Consider the following 20255-nt stretch of genomic DNA (forward strand, 5'->3'; position numbering starts at 1 on the left):
GGCTGATTGAGAGAATAAGTGAGCAAGGACCCTAAACGCATGGGACAGGGCCTGCAAATTCAAATGGCTAGAGAGGCGAGGGATGGCTTAAATATGCCAGAAAGAAGAAAAGACAAAAAATAGGAAGGTGGGCATTGTGGGGTCTGGAAGACACGTGTCCTGTCTCCGGGGACAGCCACGACGCAGATCTTGGTGACAGTCACCTGTGGGAATCAGGCCCATGGTAGACTTTTTAAAAAGAAGCAACTAGGCTGAGTGTAGCAGTGTACACCTGTAATCCCAGCTATTTGGGAGGCTGAGGTAGAAGGATTGCAATTTATAGGCTCTGTCTCAACATAAAAAATAAAAGGAACTAGGGATGTAGTACAGTGGTAGAGCACTTCTGGGTTAGTACTGAAAAAAGCTAATATTTCATATTTTTATGTGAAATATCTTGATTTTTAAAAGTGCACAGTGACTAAAAATATTTTAAAAACAAGAGACAGATCCCTCAAAGCATGTATGCGTGATGTAATCCATTACCAGGTAGATGTGGTCACCTATTTACACACAGCAGGAGACAGCCCAGAGTGCATCTACAAAAAGGTGTGGGCTTTCCATGTCCCCGGAAATCCCCACAGGGATGTTCTATTTAGTGCTTAAAGATTGATAGCATAAAAACAGTCTGGTAGGTTCATGTAGTTCCTCAGGAAGGACACCTGGCTAACTAACTTGGGGGGAACCCTTGTATTCTCATATCTGCGAAGTTAGTACATTGGAGTCTGTTCTCTTTTGTGATGAGAGTTAATCCACTGATGAGTGTGACAGTCTTTACAAACTCTAAATCGAAGTTTAAGTTGGTACCCTTCCCAGAACGCTCCCTCCTTCTCCAAAGGCTATTTTCTTGGGTTAAGGTTTTTCTAGACTTTCTTCTCATCCCTTTCCCAAGACCTCTGGGTATGCTGTGGTGGTGAGGCTCGCATCAACTGGCCTTTGTGTGCCAATAATCTGCTTTTGTGTACCAGGTGCCTGGAAGCTTGTTGGGAGTATGCTCAGCTGTGACTTGAGATCTGCCTCAGAGTTGCCACCTTCCGGACCACTCAGCCAGGGTTAGCAGACTGGAGATAATGGGTCAGAGAAGCAAATAGAAAATTGGTTCCTGTTTTTCAAGCACTCACAGTCCCAGGGGAAGCAGACCCTCCCTCACAACAACATAAATGCTAGGGACCAATTATATTCTTTTACTTAGCAAGCCTCACTCCTTTTTCTCCTGGGCATGAGCTAGACTACATTTCCCAGGCTCCTTTGTAGTTAGATGAGATCATGTGACTAAGTTCTGTCCAGTGCACTGGCTACTTGGAGAGAACTCCAAGCACTTTGAAGAGGGTGGAGCCACAAGATGGAAAAAGCCTGGGTCCCTGAATGACAGCATAGAGCAGAAATCTCCACTTTTCCAACTGTGCTGTGTTGTACTGTGATGTGAGAAATAAATTTCATTACATTATACCACTGAGATTTGTGGGCTGGTGTATCAGCTGACTTTGACCGACAGAGTGCCCTACAGGGAGGTATTGTGAAAACAGCCTTGGGAACCCCTGGGCCTCCTTAGAGGGAGGCTGTCTGTTGGAGAAAGGGGTGTTTTAACTCTGAGCTCATTACCAAAGGCTGGAGACTCTCTGTCGGCACAAAGCTGCTTCCATGTATACTAAATTAACCAGTTAAGTGGATTTTGTGACGCCCCTTGAGAATAGAAAGAAAGTCAGGCAGCAATAATTGTTCCAAATTGCAGGTAAGCATTGCATTTTGCATCCTCTAGGAATTCTCAGTTTGATACATCTCAGTGGTGCAGGGTTGACTCTTCAGGAATATAGCTAAAGACCATGAGTTGCTTTCGGTAAATAGGTCTATTTCTGAGATCACTTTTCTTGCTTACTATTTGAACAGTTGATAGTATGACTGAACTTTGCAAGCAGGCAAAGATAACTGACCTTGAAGCTCTGCCCTTAGGGACTGGGGACAGAGGGTGTTTATTTTCTACCTGGTGCACTGGGACATAACTGCTTTAGGAGGAAAGGGAAAGTAGCTCAATCCCATATCATTTGAGTCAAATGTGTCCAAGGACTCAACCTCTTTCTTGGATGTTTATGTCATTGACATGTAGGAAACACACAGGAGAATTTAGAGAATTGGTCTTTCTTTTCCTAAGAGCTCATTTGAAAGCACCCCAAGCAACTCTCACAGCATAGAGGCTGTTTGCGCTATTCAAGTGGGTGGGGCCAGAGAATAAGATTCCAGAGCCTGGGCAGCTCCTGAGGATATGAGGCAGGAACAGTGTGGCACAGGATGGATCCCCACAGTTTTGCAGTTTCTTTGACTCTCTGCTTAAAATTTAAATTTCAGGAAGGGAAGCCAATTATACAGTGTATGAGATGGTGCAGAGCACTTCCAGAGGGATAGATGACAGCTTCCTAGGACGGGAAAAGCTCACCTTTGCCCCTGTCACTTTCCAGGTCCTATGCCCAGCATCTGACCACTCTTGATACTCTGGCAACTAAGCAGTAAAACCTAGCTATAGTGCCCTGCTGAGCAATGACAGCCTGGGAGATTCAGAGATACATTTACTAGAGATGGCACCACTCAGCGGGTCCCAGCCTGAGAGCTCCTGAGGTCCGCTCCTGTACTGGGGATGGGTCAGCCCTATTTGCTTCTTGCCTCCCCACCAGCATAAATGCCCACAGTTTGGGCCTTTTATTTCTGTATGAAAATTGGCCAGGAAAACTAGGATGTGATTCCAAGGCCATATTTGTGCTTCGATGTGCAGGAATAGCCTGGGCAGTGCCTCATCTTGCCCATGCTGGCACAGGGAAGCATTTGCAGAGACAGGAGTGATCACATGACTCTGAGAGGAGGCCTCACTTTGGAATCTCCAAAGAATTAGGGACAAAAATCTCAGTGGAGCATAAACCATATTTTCTGAACATAGGCAATGTGGACTGGGCTGTTGAATTTATTGAAACCAATGTCATAGTCTCAGGGTCTCACTGGGACCTTTAAGGCATCATTGTTTTGTTCTCTGTGCTGGGGACTAGGAGGCAGGCATCTGTTTGTAAACAGACTCATTTCTTAGGATGAGTCAGAGAGGATGTTCCAGAGCAGGGGAAAATCAAATCAGAGCAAAGATGACCTTCTTGGGAGGGAGAAAAGAGAGTCTGTGAAAGGGCTGTATTGGTAAGTTTTTTACTTCCTCTTTAAATGTCCATTTGGGTGAGGCCTGGTTTATTTATCCAGCAGGGGATCACAGAGTATTTTTAATGTGTGAGGTAATGGGAGGGATGGTGGCAAGGAGGGACAAGTCTTGGTCTGAGAGGAGGTGTAAACAGGAATCATGACAGGAGTTCATGAATTTAGGGCACTGTGCAGTTTGCAAGGAACTTTTTGTGAATGTCATATCACTATTCACAATTCAGTATGATTTTTGTTTAGTGTCATGATTGCATCAGGAAATTGAAGAGCAGAGAGGTTAAACTTGTTCAAGTTCACGCGGATTGTCAGGGAAGTGATTAAGCTTGAACTTGGATCCTCTGTCTAAGCTTTTTGCCTGTCTAGCCATAGAGACAGACACATGTACAAGTGATACGGGGGACTGTCAGAGTGCTGAAGAGGAAAGGAGGTTGCTAATTGTGAACGAACAGTGGAACATTGAGAATGAAGAGTGGTGTTGGGGTAAAGAGAATGCACTCCTCATCCTCTACTTCCTCCTCTGAGCCTTTCTCCACAGGGTTACAGAAATCATCTTTCTGCAATATAAATCTGATTGGGTTGCTTAAAAGCTTAAAATTCTTCATTGGCTTCCTCTTGCCTCCATGGCAAACTTGTGTTGGAAACTGAAGATTTCCAGTACTGTTACATGGTATTGTCCATCAGTGCCCGCACAGCAGAGGGAGAGGGTTGATTCATTCAGGATCAGGCCATTGCCAATAGATGTGATGGAGAGAGGTAGTACGATGGCAGTGAAGTAATAATGGATCAGATGATGCAAGGGAAAAAGGGAAGAAAGGGAAGATGGGCAAGGCTGTGGACAGGAGGAAGATGAGAGGTTGATGGATCGGGGGCCCTGATGAAATTGAAGAAGGGCTTCAGTGGTGCTCTGGCCAGCAAGCTGGCTGGAGGGGAGGTTGCAGGGGAAAGGGATGGATGGGTTTAGAACTTTGGAGGAAGCAGTTACAGATGATGACAAAATACAGGGAGTGACTTGCCCGGTGGGTGACTGGCAGAATAACGCACCCTTACCCTAGAGATGTCCACATGTCCTAATCTTGCAACCTGTGAATGTTACCTTGCAGAGATCATGAGGTGGGAGTGGGGAGAGGTGATTCTAAAGAATGGGGCCACGAGCGAAGGAATTCCTGTGGCCTCTAGGAGCTGGAAAAGGCAAGAGAACAGATTTCTTCCCCTAGAGCTCCCAGAAGGAGCATACCATGCGGATTCATTTTAGTCTGCTGATCTTCAGAACTGTAAGACAATACATTTGGTAACTTGTAATGGCAGCAGTTGGAGGTAACAAGTGACTGAGAGAATGGAGGAGACATAATTTGGATGACTCTTCACATTTTGGATTTTCTGTTCCTGTGTTTGCATCATCAGCTCAGTCTCCAAAGCTGACTTGTGTTTATCTAACCAGCTCATTCCTCCTCTATTTAAGGCATTTACTTAAATCTTTCTTTCCCTTCCAAATACCCCTTCACACCTCTTCTCACCTTCCTATCAGGAGTCTACCTGTGGCTTGCACCAGGATGAAGTCATTGAGCCCCTGGGACTGAAGATTTCACGGAATGAAGGACAGTTTCTGGGAGGAAGGGAAATTTAAGCAACAAAAGATTATGGTTGAACGGCTCTATGTAGGGAAATGAGAATTTTTTTTTAGATCTTTGAGCAAAAAGGAGAGAACAGGAATGAGAACAAGAAGAGGAGAAAGAGGAGAGAGTCTTCAGGGCAGCAGAAGGCTGGTGACCACATGATGCAATGGACTGTCTGAGAGGTCAATGCCTATATTCAGTTTTAAGTGCAATAATTTGCCATTTTGTAATATGTCTTCCCCTCCCCCCAAATTTTTGGCAAAATGTTCCATTTGTATGCTGTCATTAGTGGTACAGTATTTTGGAAATTGAAGATGGGATTGTTTTTATTTGTAGATCAGCTTGGTGTGGAACAAAGATGGCATGTGCAGAGGCAGGAATCCAGAGGTTAGATGACCATCCTTCCATCCATCCTCCATGTATCTACTATCGATCATCCATGTTTTCCTACTTCCCTCCCTCCCTCCCTCCCTTCCTTCCTTCCTTCCTTCCTTCCTATCCATCTATGTACCCACTCATCCACCCATTCATTAGTTAATTAATTCAACAAATACTCACTGAGCATCCATCATGTACTTGGCTTAATTCTGGGTTCTGGGGATACTTTAGCAGACAAGGTTGTTAGATACTCTGCTCTCAGAAGCTTTCAGTCAAGATGAAAGGCAGACCCTAATGGGTTAACTTAATAGATTAGCATGATAACTTCAGACTGTGATGAACACCATGAAGATGACAAAAGAGGGAGACACTGTAAGAAGTGGCTTTCAAAGAATGGTTCCTGGACCAATAGCATTAACAGAACCTGGGCACTTGTTAGAACCATAAATTCTCAAGTCTTATCCAGGCTGATTAAACTAGAAACTTTGGGGGTGGGGCCCAGGATCTATATTTGAAATTGTTCAGGTGAATCTGATGCACGTTCAAGTTTGAGACCTACCATCATGGAGATTGAGTGTGGTCACCTGAAGTAGAGTAGTCAGGAAGGGCTTCTCAGAGAGGGTGACATTTGAGTTGAGATTTCAGCGACAAGAGAAATATAACCATTTAAATTGGGATAAATGTATTCTGGCAGAGGGAAGAACATGACAAAGAATCCTGATGTTGGAACAAATTCAGGGGGCTTTAAGGGACTGAGAAAAAGACCAGTGTGGCTGGTGTGCGGTGTAAACTCATGCAGATTAACTGTGAAAGACAGTGCTAGGAACAGTGTTATCTTTGTATATTCATTCTCTTTATATGGAGATATAGTCTTTGCTTATTTGCATTGGAAGATATGTATTGGGATTACTAATGCATACTAAAATTGTCCTTATAAAAGGATTTCTTGGCTCCTTTTGAAGCTACAGTTGTAGTGTGAGATAATGGTGGGGCTGAGAGTCAAAGCACTTGGGATTTAATCTCATCACAATCCAATCACTGCTTCTCTCTGTACCCCACTATCCGCATCTACAAAGTCAGGAAGGGGAGGAGGTGGGAATAATCAGCTGATGTGTCCCCTGTATGAGGTGTTGACATCTCCCTGTGGCTCAGACTAACTCTGCCTTAGCTGTCCTCTGAAGGCCTCTCTCACCCTCTCTCTTCCTCTTTGATTTGATCTTGGCAGACGTGCCTGAAGCAGGGTGGGAGGAAAGAGGCATATGGCCTTCTCTGGAATTGCCATTGATGTCAAATGGTGTTTGGAGATCTACTTTGAATACAGTAATGCTGGGCGCCAAGTCCATGCCCCTAATGGCAGTTAGCTTCATAGTTACTGCCCTGCTGCTGAGCCCAACTGTTTTATTTCTTACAAGTAGACATTTTAGGAAAAGAATAGTAAACAGAGCTGCAAAATCACAAGCATGACATTTTCACTTGGCTATGGAGGACTGGGAAGGGTGAGGAACCAAACCTGGACCTTTTCCAGGGGGCAGCAAAATGCCTTGGGAAACCTTTGGAGTCCTTGAATTTGAGTGTATATCAGGCCTCTCTTTGAGTCTCTGTTTCCTCATCAGCAAACTGGAGAGGATACCACTTAAACTGTATTAACTAAGATGGCTTGTGCCAAGTGTCTGTCACACAGTAGGTGCTCAATAAACTCCAGTACTTGTCTTTCATCCCTTTGCTGTGAGTGGGGATATAGCTCTCCTTTCTAGTCAGACAGCAAGCCCTACTCTGCCTACAACTCTCTGGGCTTGTTTTGCTTGTATAGTAATTAGGTACTGGCAGCTGAGAGTACCCACACCCGCAGTGTTATCTTTTCCCCAAGCTGCTTCAGCTGATACAGGGCTGGTGGTAGATGACAGCTTGTTTATCCAGGGAGGCTGAAAAATATTCTGTTGAGCGCAGAAAAGCTCATTTGTCTTTTCTTTTGTCTCCCTCCGAAACATGGATGAGAAGAGTATGCTACTCTCCTCCTATCTTACTAGCTGCTCACTCTGAGCATTACACATGGAACCTCTTCTGCGTCTGCCTAGGTTGCCTGGACTCTCCATTCCCTCACTCTCACCATGCTCCCCTTGGCAAAAACATCCACCATACAAGCTGCATTGATCACTTTCAAACTTCTGTCCCCAACCTGGGCTGCTCCCATGAGTTTAATACCAGACACCACCATCCGGATGCCCCAGCCTCACCCACTCAGCAGGTCGCAGATGGAAACTACCTCCCTTCCCCCTTATACTCCTTCTCTTTGAGTTTCAGCCATTGGAAGCACTGGCCACCCATTCCCTGAGCCCACTCTGAGGGTCTTGTTCTTTCTTATCTGGACATCCCAACCAGCAGGTCCTGTCCATGTTGGCTTTAGAATCTCTATCCTGACTGTCCTTCAACTGATCCCCAATCACCATCTCCCTGGGGAAGGTTCTCCTCATCTCTCACCAATCTCTCCTTCTGTAGGACAGCAGCCATGGATTGATCTAGAACCCCTGCAGGACTGTCACCCTTCCTCTCTGTAGTCCTGAATCCCCAGTGGCTATTTGGGGTAGGAAATTGACTCAGAATTTTTTTCCTATATCAGTATTTTCTTTTTTGAAATATTGTATTATAATTATACATATACCGTGTGATGGGTACCATGTGATAATTTGATACACGCACAAATGTGTAGTGATCAAATGATGGTAACTAGAATTTCCATCTCTTTATACACTTATTATTTCTTTGTGTTGTGCTGTGGTGAGCTCACATTTTTGGGAAAAGAAAACTAATGCACAAATAAACAAGACAAGAAATAAAACAACACAAAACAAAACATCCCCATTCAAATTTGGTGCCACCACATATTAGCGGTGCAATTTCTGAAGATACTTAAAATTTCTTGAGAGCCCATCATTTTCAGAGAGGAGACAATAATTCTTCCTACAAAGAGTTGTCATGATTTGATCCCCGATACCAAAAAAAAAGTTGTCATGAAGTTTAAAAACTAAATGGAAATAATGCAAACTTGATGAATGTTAAGTTGTCCCTGTATTATGCTTTGTGTCTAGATGTCCTCCCAAAGCCTCATGCAGTCATAGGTGGGATTTTTCAGAGGTGGCTGGATCTAGGATACATGATGCTGGGATTCAGCATGTGATGCTGGAATTAAGTGTATGATGGTGGGATGAAGGGTGTGTGAGTACCAGTCCACTGATTCATTTGGCATAGTTCTGGGTGTGGATAATGGGAAGGCCCATTCTGGCCTAAGGGTGTGTGGTGTCCTGGATAGAATATAAGGGACAGAAAGAGGGCTGCTATGATCACTTCCTGCTTCCCTGCTTTTCTGCTTGCTGCCTTGTTGCCCTCTGCCTTCTGCCTGCTCTGAACTCTTTCTCCTTGGCACCAGCCAACTACGAACTGAAACCTCTGCAAACTGTGAGCCACAATAAACTTTTCCTTTGTATTTTGTCTCGGCAATGATAAAAGTAACCAAGATACCCTCCATTTTACTTTTGAACAGTACTTTGCGGTTTTCAGAAGTTTTTCTTGGGCTTCTCTCTCTCTCTCTCTCTCTCTCTCTCTCCACACATAACAGTAAATTTATTGTGTGCCTACGATGAATTGGGTACAGTGCTAGGCGCTGGGGCATGGCAGAGAACAAATCAAACTTCATTCCATCTCCTCCAGACTTTACATCTTTGATAGGGGTATAAATAATGTAGTATAAATATGTAGTATAAACCCCGGGCATATTCAGCCATCTGATCTTTGACAGAGAGGCCAGAAACACACACTGGAGGAAAGATAGCCTCTTTAACAAATGGTGCTAGGAAAACTGGCTATCCACATGCAAAAGATTGAATTTAGACACATATCTCTCACCATGTACTAAACTACAATTAAAATGGATCAAAGATCTTAAATGTTAAAAGAGAAACAATCTACTAGAAGATACAATAGGTATAACTTTTGAAAACATAGGCATAGGCAGGGACTTCCCAAGTTGCAGAAGAAATCATATCAAGAATCAACAAATGGGATCATATCAAATTAAAAAGCTTCTGCACAGCAAAGGAAACAACCAGCAGAGTGAAGAGACAACATACAGAATAGGAAAAAGTTTGCCAGCTGTTCTTCAGACAGAAGAATCTGTCCCCCTACCAAAGATGTAAATTTGGGGCAGATGGAATGAAGTTTGATTTGTTCTTTGCCATGCCTCAGTGCCTAGCACTGTACCTAATTCATCGTAGGCACACAATAAATAAACTGTACGTGGAGGGGGAGGGGAACAGCTCCCAAGAAAAACTTCTGAAAACTGCAAAGTACTGTTCAAAAGTGAAATGCAGGGTGTCTTAGTTACTTTTATCATTGCTAAGACAAAATACACAACACCCAATTCTACAATTCTAATATCTAGAATATACAAAGAACTTAAAACAATTTGACCCTCAAAATAAAAGATCCAATCAAAAAATGAGCAACTGAAATGAATGGACATTTCTCAGAAGTACAGATGTCCAATAAATACATGAAAAGCTGTTCAACATCTCTGGCCATTAGAGAAATGCAAATTAACAACATTGAGATTTCATCATACTTCAGAAAGAGTGGCTATTTTCATGAACTCAAATAATAACAAATGCTGGCAAGGCTATGGGGTGGGGAGGAACTCTTCTATTAGTACAAGCACTGTGGAAATCAGTGTGGAGATTCCTCAAAAAACTAAAACTCAAAATTCCATTTGATTCAGCTATTCCCCTTCTAGGTATCTTCCTGAAAGAGTTAAAGACATCCTATCACAGTGATACCTGCATACCATATTTATAGCAGTACAATTCTGTGACAGCAAGGAGTCACGTATATGTGGCCACAGAAATTTGAGGTTTAGATCTGCATGAGCAGAGAAGAGCCATACAATGATTTTAGAAAGATGAAAGCAAGTTTATCATTGCAGGACAGCAGATATAAGCATAGTCGAATAATATGTTAGCCAAATAATATATTAACGCATGACAGGGTCAGCACCAAAGATGAAGGGGAATCCCCTGGGGAAGGATCTTACATGAGATGGAGCCTTGGGCAGGTGAGAGAGAAAACGCCACTCTACAGCCAGTTTCTCCGTTTCTTAAGTACTGTGTTCAGACAAAAGTGACTTGGTGCCAACAGGCCTGTGTGGCTGGAAGGGATCATTCCCAGCCTTGGCGAGAGCCTGGGAATGGTCATTCTTTCGAGTGTTAACAGTTATCCCTAAACACTCTTTTCTCAGGGGATAGTCAGCCTCACTGTAGAAAGGCATGTAGCCAAGGTCATTTAGTGAACACATGCATTTCACCAACTCTCATTATTTTAACCCTTTCCTTGACAAATTCATAATAGCTAAATCTTGGAAGTATCCTATATGTCCACCAACAGATAAATGAATAAAGAAGAATGTGGCATTTATATACAATCGAGTATGACTCTGCCATAAAGAAGGATAAACTTGAGTTATTTGTAGGAAAATGGGTGCACCTTGAGACTATAGTATTAAGTGAAATAAATCAGATGCACAAACTTAAATATTGGATCATTTTTCTTTTTTTGCATGGTTTTTCTCATGTGAGAAACTCAAAGTATAAATAAAGAACAAAATAAAAGGTAGTGGGAAGTAGGGAGATACATCTTTTGCAAAAGGGAAAAGGACCAAGAAATGAAGGGTGGGGAGGGGAAAGCAGGGAAGGGGAATAATAAGAACTCAGATGTGTTAAGTACGTGCACCAATTCCCCATGAGGAATGTAATCATCATGTACTGCAAACAGGTACCGATATAAGTAAACATTTAACAAGAGACCCAGATCCATACCATAATGTTAGGTAGTTTAAATGCCATTGTAAAAGATAAAGCAAGACAAGATAGAAGTGATGGAGATTGGGAAGTCCTTGGGTGGAGCTCAGAGAATAGTGGGAGAGAGAGTCAAACAGGCCAAAGGATAATTAAAAGAGTTTACCGACTGTGGTCAGCACTGTGAAAGAAGTAAGACTAGCTATGTGAAACCACAGATGGATTGGGAAAAATTGAATATTAAAAGTGTATGGAAAGTGCTTTGTGTGATGGTAAATGACAGATGCTCAATGACCAATTCTTTCCCTGAATAGCTCTCTTTCCTGTATCTTCAGTGTTTTCCATAGCTGGATCCTTGCCAGTCGTCCGAAAATGCCCAAGTCTCATTCAGCCTAGAAAACACCTGTCTGACCCCAAGCCGTACTCCTTCCTCCTTTATGGTCCTACTTTAGTCCTTCAGAGAAAGATTTTCTAACAATATCTGTACTTCCTCTCTTTCCTTCCACTTCCTAAACTCGTTCTTGTCTTCATTTCAGTTTGGCTTATAATCCTGGAAGAGTCCAGAAATCACTCTCCTTAACGTCACCAAGGACGTCCAAGGTCATTGAACCATTTTTCTCTCATTCTCAGCGTCTCAGACACAATATCATACACCCTAACTTCTGTTATTAGCATTTATCACTGCCACCTCACTTATACCCTCTCAGGGCGCTTTTCTGATTTTTTTTTTCCTCTGTTGGTTCCTTACATGCTGATGTCCCAAGATTCCACTCTCTTCTTCCTCTACCTTACCACTAGGTAATGGCTGAATTCTCCCCTATCTAATTCTCATCCCAGTTTGCTCACCTAAGGTCCTGGCCCATGCTGTTAGTCATTCTTGGACACCCTAAGAAGCACCATTGCCATCTAAACTCCAGACTGGATCTCACCATCCTCTTCCTCCATCAATCCTGTTCTTCTAATCCTCCCATCACAGTGAGTTTTGCTGCCACCCACTTGTCCAAGCCAGAACCTTGGAATTCACCTGCTCCTCTTGACTCCTCTTGAATCTGCATATCAGTTGGTCACCAATTCCTATACATAGATGCTACCCACTAATCATTCTTGAGATTTGTCCACCTCTCACCACTTCTTGCCAGCTTCCAAGAGTAGTCCTCCCTTTGTCTGGACAACTGCACAACCTCATCATGGCTCCTTTTTCTCCACTCTGATCCCCCTTGATCCAGCCTGCATGCAGCAGTCAGTCATCCTAAAAGGCAAATCTGGTGAGGTTCATACTTTTGTCTAAAATGCTGACAGGCCTTTTATTGCCCACAGGATAAAAGTCAGACTCCTTTTCATTGTTCCCAGGCCCTGCAGGATTAAATGCTGTCTGTCTTCTGCCCACATGTTTTATATGTCCTCTTCTGCCCTGTGTCTAGCCACAGTAAGCTTAACCCAGGTCTTTGGGGTGCCAAGGTCTCTAGCTGTTGCCTGAGACCTCTGTCAACACTCTTCCTTCTGACTGGATTCTCTTCTCAGCCCCTTTCCAGATGGCTAACCCTAGAGGACATGGCAGATGGGCCATGCCACCTCTTCCTTTTCTGGGTGAGTCCAGAGAGGAACAGAGATTTCCGGAAGGTCACTCAGCAAGCCCAGAGTGTGCTGTGCTAGGCAGAGCAATCTTATTTCTCTCCCACCTTCTACAATGCTGGGAAGAAAACCTGGTATCAACTTGCATTCTTACCCCCCGGTTCTGGCCCTTCTGCTGCTGAAATCAGAAAGAAACAAGTGGCAAGCTTTCCTGAGAGGAGAGTGAAGATAACGTGGGCTCTTCTTGCCTTTGCCTCCGTCTTCTGAGGCTCAGACCCTAACGATACCTGGCTTCTCCCATCACCTCCCAAAGCCCTCAATTCTGCCTCAGCTTTTCCTGCCCTACCGGTAATACAGACCCTCACCTGCAAACACTCTCATCTGCTCCCTCTCACGTGAAGTTGTTTGAGTGGTTCAGTGGCTTTTGGCACAACCTGGCTGGGAATATGCAAGTTAGGGTTTGAGACTGGGGCTGCTTAGACAAGGTGGAAAGTCCTAGTGCCGTGAGCTCAGGTAGGGCTGATGCCATTTAGGTAATCTTTGGGCACAGACTGGGCCATCAAGTAGGCCATTGACTAGGCCTTGACCTTAGATACTGCATGAGTCTTATCCTGGCTGTAGACTGGACTCTGAGACTAGACCCAGACACAGCTATGACCTTGCTTCCAGACTTGGCCTGAGCTCTGGAAATAGTGTCAGCCTTCACTCATCTCAGAATGGGCCTTGACCCCACTTATCTCTGGCCCTGGTCCCACACTGAACTCTGATCCTACTTCCAAAATGAATCTTGACCTTGGTCCCAGACTAAGCCTGACCCAACTCACAGATTAGACCTGCAGCTGTGGTGGGCTCATGGTGAGAGTGGCACTCACTTAGGGTAAACCTATCCCCTTAGGAAATAGGCAGGGAATGTCTCTTGGAGAACAGAGTAGGCCTCTGGTGTTGCACTCACAGATTTGGAGGTTCACAATTCACATAAGGGCCAGGCTCAAAAGGTTGCTGCAGAATCATTTTTGGCAGAGCTTCCCAGCCAGTTTAGCTCCCAAATAATGCAGAGATTATTCCTGCTGATATCTGTCAAGCTGAGATGGAGAGCATTTCACTGAGAAGGGGCCTTAATGACTCTTCAAGGGTTTGGGGCCTAATGAAGCACACATCAGAGAATGATTTAATCTTCTCCTCATAAAACCTGGGCAACAAGGAGATCAACTTCAGAATCCAAATTCACCCTGACATAAAAATGTGAGCTCAAGACAGTTCCCGATCACTGATAATTGTAAGGGGCTAATTGCTGTGGCCTTGTGGGGGGCGGGGTTAGGAGAAGCAAGGGAGGGTGGGTGTTGCAAGAGGGCATCTTGGGACATGCTAGGCTGTCCCTTCCTGCCAGGCACTTAAAAGGAGTTGACAGGAAGTGACATTGGAGGATGAAGTAGATTAAAGTAAGTAGGGGACAGTAGAAGGTTGCTTGGCTATGGCCACCTTGTCTCCTTCAAGGTGGGTCTTCTTCCCTCTCTAAGAAAAAGTGAATTAACAGATGCCACTGGCCCAACAGTGAGTCCTGAAGATGCCAGACAACTGTTTCTAAGACATAAATGTAACAATTAGAGCTACGAAGGCTGCTATGGGGAAAGCTAAATGGAGACTGCTCTTGAGAGACCCAGATGTGAGCAGGCCGGAGCCTCAGCCTGGGACTGCTCTCCACCTCCCTGGGGCTGCCAGTGAGGTGTTCTTGTTTCACGCTTCTCTTCCTGGCTTTCATACCTTGCTGCTTGCTGGGGTCTCATTCGTCTCAAAGCCTAGCCCACCAGGAAAGCAACATCAATCACACTTCTCTCTCAAATGCTAAATCTTGCCCACATTTTCTGTGGTAGATTTTCTTTCTGTTATACAAAGTTATTGATGGCATTGTGGGGGACATCATGGGCTTTGACTTGAACAAATACATCCCAGTTACTCATTTTAAAAAGAAACATATTTTACAATAATTAGATGGTAAAAAATTGGAAATGATGAGAAGCAAACTGAATCAAGCTTTGCCTGATGCATAATATAATCATTAATACTAAATTTAGGAGAATAATGTGCTGTGCAGCCAGAGAACATATAAATTAGTAAAGGGATCCTCCTATTTTTTCTATTAGAAGACAATGTTCTTTTTAAAAAATTATTTTTATTTTACTAGTAAATGTTTCCAGTTCATGAAGTTTACAATCATCTTGGGGAGTAGTTACATGTACATACCGCAGCTTATTTCTTTTATTTTTAAAATCCCCTTCCCCTTCCCTTCCTCTCCCTCCTCCTCCAATTCTCCCATCCCACTTTTCATTCTTGTTGATATTATTAATCTTTGCTCATTTTATGGCATCTAGTGTTTACATTAATTGAGGTTATTAAGTTCCTGTATGTGGCATATCTTTATTCTACTTATTCCCCTTCCCCTCCTCCTCACCCCTCATGATTTTTCCCTTGGACCACTTCTGTATTGCAAGAGATCCATCTCCTTGTCTCCTTCAATTTGTCCTTTATTATTCTTTTTGTTTGTACTTTGCTTCACTCAAATGAGAGATTTTAGGCTTGTGCGTCTGGCTTTTTTTTCTTAATATTATATTTTCTCAATGCATCCATTTTCCTACAAATGTCTCAAATCTGTCATTCTTTATAGCTGAGATTATATATAGAGACCACAGTTTCTATATCTAATCATGTATTGGTGGATATACAGGCTGTTTCCAGGATTTAGGTATTACAAGTTGTGCTGCTACAAACATTGGTATCATGTGTCACTGTAGTATGATGTCTTAAGGTCTTTGGGGAAGACACCTAGCAGAGGGATAGCTGGGTATATGGAATTTCTAATTTCAGTTCTTTGAGAAAGCTCTATATTGATTTCCATAATGATCATATTAGTTTACATTTCCACCAGCAAGGAAGGAGGGTTCCTTTTTCACCACAGCTTCACCAGCGTTTGTTATTGTTTGATTTCTTCATGACTGCCATTTGTTCTGGAGTAAGATGGACTCTTAGTGTTGTTTTAATTTACATTTCTCTGATGGCCAGAGATGTTGAATATGTTTGTTCATCTCTCTTGCCATTTCTTGACTGGATCTTTATTTTAGGTGGTTTAATTCTTTTTGAGTTTTTTGTATATTCTAGATACGAGTCCTCTGTCTGAGGAGTAGCTGGCAAAACTTTTTTCCTATTCTGTATGCTGTCTCTTCACTCTACTGATTGATTCTTTTGCTGTACAGAAGCTTTTATAATCCCATTTGCTGATTCTTGCTGTTATTTCTTGTGCAATTGATGTTCTGTTTAGAAAATCCTTTCCTACACCTATCTCTTCAAGTGTTTTACCTATCTTATCTTCCAGAAGGTTTAATGTTGCTGTTTTGATGTTTAGATCTTTGATCTATTTTGATTTTAATTTAGTATATAGTGAGAGATAAGAGTCCAGTTTCAATCTTCTGCACACAGATAACGAGTTTTCCCTGCACTTTTTTTCGTCCAAAATATACATTTTGCTCCTTTGTTGAAGATCAAATAGTTGAATGTGTCTGGGAAAGTTTCTGTATCCTTCATTCTATTCCATTGATCTACCTATCTGTTTTTGTTCCAGTGCCATACCATTTTTTTTTGTCACTATTGCTTTATAGTATAGCTTGAAGTCAGGTATTGTTGGGTCAAGGATTTAGCTCAGTGGTGCTGCCACCTGCCTTGAAAGCGCAAGGTCCTGAGTTTGATCCCTGGCACCCCCCCTCCAAAAAAAAGAAATCAGGTATTATTATGCTTCCTGCTTTGCTCTTATTGCCCAAAATTGCTTTTCCTATTTTGGGGTTTTTCTGGTTCCATATAAATTTTAGGATTTAAAAAAATAGATCTGTAAAGTATACTATTGGTATTTTGATTGGGATTGTTTTCAATCTGTATACGTTTTGGGAGTATGGATAGTTTGACAGTATTAATTCTGCCTATCCAGGAGAAGGGGATATCGTTCCATTTTCTGATGTTTCTTCAAACTCCTTTTTCAGAATACTGTAGTTTTCTTTGTAGATGTTTTTTACTTCCTTGGTTAGGTTAATTTTTAGGTATTTTGCTACTATGAATGGCACTATTTTCATAATTTCCTTCTCATCCCGTTTATTGTTGGTGTACAAAAATGCTAAGGATTTTTGTGTGTTGATCTTGTATCCTGCTACATTGGTGAAGTTCGTTATTAATTCCAAGAGTTTTTTGGTGGAATTCTTTAGTTCTTTTATGTAGAGTATCATGTCAATCATGTCATCTGCAAATAATGATAATTTGAGTTCTTCTTTTCCTATATGTACCTCTTATTTCTTTCTCTTGCCTAATTGCTCTGGCTAATGTTTCAAGTACTATGTTGAATAGAAGAGGTGACAGAGGACATCCTTGTAGAAGACAGTGTTCCTACGTTAGATACAAGAAAACAATAGGCGCAGAGGAAGGGGCTTCTGGGCCACCGTATCACCACTCCCAGTGCAGAGGAAGGGGCTTCTGGGCCACTGTACCACCGCTCCCAGTGCAGAGGAGGTGAGCCATGCAGGTGCCAACAGGACCCCCGCCCCCAATCGAAATGAGAAGACATGTAAACAAGTCTCAAAACCAGACTTCCACATCACCTACAGCAACCCCAAAGGGAAAGGAATGAAACGCTCTGATACGCAACCACCTGGACTCCCTGAACTGACAACAAAAGAGGATCTGGGAAAAATGAAATCAGAAATAATTTCTCAGATAACAGGAGAAATTGTGCCCCTAGTGCAAGACATGATTAATAAATCTAGAGAGGAGCTCAGGAACATGATGGAATCCCAACATAGGAAACAAACGGAATCCATAAAACAGATGCAAAGAGATTTCCGGGAGATTAAAAAGTCCACTGAAAGTCTACACAACAGAATGAACCACTGTGAGGACAGAATTTCAGATATAGAAGACAAGATTGCAATTAGTGACCAGGAAAACAAAAATTGCTTTAAAATTGTAAGGGACATTGAGAAATCAATCCAGCAGCTGCTAGACGATGCAAAGAAGAATAACATAAGACTGACTGGAGTCAACAAAGAAACAAGGAGAGAGTGCAGATGACATAAAAAAATTGTTCACAGAAGTAATGGCAGAAGACTTCCCAAGCAGGGGAAAAGAACTTGACATACAGATAAGTGAGGCATAGAGGACTCCAATTAGCCTTGATCAAAAAAAATCTACACATAGGCATATAATTGTTAAGATTCCAGAAACCTGACAGAAGAGCAAAGTTTTACAAGCAGTTAGAGAAAAGAAACAAATCACATACAAAGGAAAACCCAACAGAATCACAGCAGACTTCTCAATGTAAACCCTCAAGAAGAGCAAGAAGAGCTTGGAGTGATGTATTCTAAACCCTAAAGGAAAACAGCCTCCAACCTGGATTGCTGTACTCTGCAAAACTATCTTTCAAAATTGATGGAGAAATAAGATACTTTCATGATAAAGAGCACCTTAGAAACTTCATGAATACCAAACTAGCACTCCAAAATTTTTAGACAATATCCTAGGAAAAGACAACAAGGATCACAACCCCAGGAAGCACAGCAGAATGAATCCATTCGGTGTGACAAGAAATTAAATGTAAAGGGGGAGAATCCAACAAAAAGAAAAAGTCATGACAATGATAAGTCAATACCTATCAGTTATAACCATCAAAGTTAATGCTCTCAATTCACCAGTCAAAAGAAATAGACTGGGAGAATGGGTCAAGAAGCAAAATCCAACAATATGCTGCATACAAGAAACACACTTAATTCAAAAAGAAACACATAGACTGAAAGTTAAAGGGTAGAAAACAATACTCCATGCAACAGGAACCTGTCAAAAAGCAGGAGTAGCTATCCTCTTTGCAGATCAAGTGGATTTCAAACCTACACTGATTAAGAGAGACAAAGGACACTATATCTTTGTAAAGGGAACAACCCAACAGGAAGAGATGACAATCATAAATATCTATGCACCAAATACTAGTGTGCCCAACTATATAAAACAAATACTAACGGACATGAAAAATCATATATGCACTAATACAATAGTAGGGGGGACCGCAATACCCCACTGTCATAAATAGATAGATCAACTAGAGAAAAAATAAGCAATGAAATACTAGAACTCAATCGAACCCTTGAACAAACGAACTTAACAGATGTTTACAGAGTGTTCCACCCCACAAAATCAGAATACACATTCTTTTCAGCTGCACACGGGTTGTTTTCCAAAATAGGCCACATACTCACTCATAGAACATGTTTAAGTAAGTGCAAAGGAATTGAAGTTATCCCCTGTATATTATCAGACCATTGTGCAATGAAATTGGAGATCAATAGCAAAAGAAACTGCAAGAATTTCATAAACACATGGAAATTGAACAACATACTTGTGAATAACCAATGGGTCACAGAGGAAATTAAAGAAGAAATCAGACAGTTCCTTCAATTAAATGACAATGACAATACAACATATTGGAATCTATGGGACACAATGAAAGTCCTATGAGGGAAATTCATAGCAGTGAATACTCATATTAGGAAAACAGAGTGAGCCCAATTAAACAACCTGATGCTGAACCTCAAGCTTCTAGAAAAAGAAGATCAGGACAAACCCAGAGCTCATACAGGGGAGGAAATTATAAAGATCAGAGCAGAAATCAATGCAGTGGAGACTAAGAGAATGATACAAAAAAATCAATGAAGCCAAGAGTTGGTTCTTTGAAAGAATCAAGAAAATTGACAAACCTTTAGCCAACCTTGTCAGAAAAAGGAAAGAAAAGCCCCAAATCCATGCAATTAGGAATGAAAAGGGTGAAATTAAAACGGACCCAGCAGAAATCCAGAGGATCATCAGTACCTACTTTGAGAACCTATACTCCAATAAGATGGAAAACACAGAAAAAATGGACAGATTCCTAGATATAGATGAATTACCAAAGTTGAACAAAGAAGACCTAAAAATTCTAAACAAACCAATATCAACCAATGAAATTGAAAACGTAATTAAAAACTTACCATCTAAGAAAAGACCAGGTCCTGATGGCTTCACCGCTGAATTCTACAAGACATTTAGAGAGGAAGTACTGCCATTAGTGTTTAAACTCTTCAATGAAACTGAAAGGGAAGCAATACTCCCAAATTCATTCCTGGAAGCAAGCATCAGCTTGATCCCCAAAGCAGAGAAAGACCCAACTGAAAAAGAGAACTATAGGCCAATCTCACTAACGAAAATAGATGCTAAAATCCTTACTAAGATACTGGGAAATAGAATGCAGAAGATCATCAAGAAGATCATACACCCTAAGCAAGTAGGATTCATCCCAGCGATGCAGGGATGGTTCAACATACACAAATCAATCAATGTAATACACTATATCAATAGAGCCAAGAACAAAAACCATATGATTATCTCCATAGACGCAGAAAAAGCATTTGAGAAAATCCACCACGCATTTATGATAAAAACCCTACAATAAATTGGAATAGATGGTCTCTACCTCAATCTGATAAAAGCCATCTATGAAAAAGCAACAGCCAATATCATACTAAATGGTCAAAAACTGAAATCCTTCACACTAAAATCAGGAACAAGACAA

The sequence above is a fragment of the Heterocephalus glaber genome, unplaced genomic scaffold, assembly GCF_053883595.1.
Source record: "Heterocephalus glaber isolate CG9 unplaced genomic scaffold, H.glaber_assembly_v1.0 deba00001673, whole genome shotgun sequence".
Taxonomy (NCBI): domain Eukaryota; kingdom Metazoa; phylum Chordata; class Mammalia; order Rodentia; family Bathyergidae; genus Heterocephalus; species Heterocephalus glaber.